This window comes from Carlito syrichta, unplaced genomic scaffold (genome assembly GCF_000164805.1).
Source record: "Carlito syrichta isolate Samal-C Ts95f unplaced genomic scaffold, Tarsius_syrichta-2.0.1 Scaffold302040, whole genome shotgun sequence".
Lineage (NCBI taxonomy): Eukaryota > Metazoa > Chordata > Mammalia > Primates > Tarsiidae > Carlito > Carlito syrichta.
The window spans coordinates 599,840-602,203 of NW_007246136.1; positions in this window are offsets into that span (position 1 = coordinate 599,840).

Sequence of the window (2,364 nt, forward strand, 5' to 3'; positions counted from 1 at the left end):
GTTAACTTAGGAGGAGCCTTTGTTATTTGTAAATTAGAGGATGGTATCTAGAAAATTTGATCATGAGAACTAAACTTTGACTCTGTATTCTTTACCTTGCCAAATTCCTAACTAAAGGACATGTAGAAATAGTATTTTTATTAACTATTAATGTGGTTTACTCTCCAACCTGGCTTTGGCATAACATCACATAATAAAGAAGGAAAATCAAAGTGTTTTATGACCCTGTATATCTGTCTTTTAGGGACAATGAGCACCTTTTAAAACACTTATCTGTTCTCTCTGAAGTCTGTCAACTATAAAACTTCATCTCATATCAAGAAACTTGATTTCCTTATCATTCCTCAAACTGTCCATTTCCTTGACTTCTTTAAAAATATCTTAACTAAATCTAGCTAACTGCCAGTCAGTAAATCTTTGACTCCACCTATAACCTAGAAGCCCCTGCTTAAAGATACCCTGACTTCCTGAACCAAACCAATATAAGTCTCATATACATTGATGTATGGTTTCTTATAACTTCTGTTCTCCTAAAATGTATATTATCAAGCTACACATCCATCAAATCAGGCACACATTTTTCAGGACCTTCTGGATAATGTCTGGGGGGGGGTGCCGTGCAAACCCATGGATTCTTTGGCTTGTTTTTAAAATGAATTTTAAAGCAGCCAGCAAAGTTTTAAAACAAAGTTTATTAGAGAAAGAAGAGAGAGAAGAAAAGGGAGACATGCCAGAGCTGGCAGGGGCAAGAAAAAACACACCTTTTACTTTTTACAATAGACCTGATATACTTTCACAATAATTGATATGCTAAAGAGGGTGGAGCCCAGGTAACTGGCACTCTGGAGACTGACATCTCTTGGCTTCGATAGAAGAAGAGAAGAGGGGCAGAGATCTTTTCTGACCACACTGTCTTTTGCAGGAGACCTGCTAGATGTTTCCAATTCACAATTTCCTGAGCTAAAAGGTGGTTTATTATTATCTCTATGGCTTTGGTCAGTTAAGGGTTAGTATTTGACTTTCTGCTTTTGACAGGGAACCAGAAAGATTCTTAGTGATTATTATGCTAATGCTAAACCATGAATTGAAAGGTTAGACTATCCTATTCTTACATCTGATGGGATTTTCTTTTGATTTACTGAGCGGGTGGGGTAGCCTGCTAGCTTTGCCTTTAATAAAAATGTCTGAATCCTTCCAAAAACTGCCTACAGAAAAAGTATATCTAATCTGTGCTGGCTACCCTGCCTCACTGAGGATTGGGTGTAATGGGACTCAGGTCACTGACATTTGGTTCAGAATAAATCATACTAAGTACTTTAGAATTTGACATCTGTCATCAATGGTCACTTCCCTTTTACTGTAAAATTATGTGATTCTGTGTTAACTAAGTCATGAAGCCTACTAACCAAGAAAATAATTTTGTTTTTCCACAAAGCTTAAACTCATTTGAAAATATGTGCAGTGATAATAATAGGAACTCCAAGAAGAGAGGGAAAGAGTGATATCACTGCCTGTGTAGCAACATCCAGGGGAATCCTATAAACAATGGAATATATGTAGAATATCTTGTTGAGAATGACAACTTAGAAATATCTCCACATAAAACATCTAATTATGACCTAGGCTAATTATTCAATACTAATTACCAGTAAGTTTTAATGTTTATAGTTTTATTATTCTTTCAAGTTTTTTACCAATAGAAACTGAAACAAAGTTGTAATACTACATCCTTTTTTAAATAACATGCTCAATTAATATTTCATTTCTGTTAAAATCATTGGTAAGAGAAGTTTCTATATAGCGGCATCAACATTATTTTCAAGGTCAATGACACCAACTTAAAATAATTAAAAGAGAATCTAATTTAAAAAAAGTTTATTTAAGCATAAATTTTGAGGACAGCTGCTTAGTAAACACACATTCTAAAAAATAAAAGTCAGTGTTCTAGAGTGTAGAAGTTTGGGATTGTTTATACAGGCAAAGTTCAGGGAAGCTTAACAGAATTTCAACATCTTTCTATGTAATGCATATACAATGTTGAATGCATAGTTATAATGTTACAGTAATCTAATCAGTCTAAGTGTTTTTTTTTTCAGGAAAGGTAATAATTAATATTTCACATTGAAGATATCATTGTCATGCAATCTTTTCTGCCATCTGGTTTTAGTTAGGTATAGAACAATAAAGAAAGCAATTAATCTATAATAAAGATTGGTGATTAAAAGAGGGGAAGGCATGGTCTGTGGTCTCTCCTAGTCATTTACAGAGCATGAAAAATAAGAAAGAGAATTAATCTATTATCTAAGAAGCAGAGGTTACACACTAAGTGACTCAGTCTTTAAGGCTTAATTTATCCTTGGCATA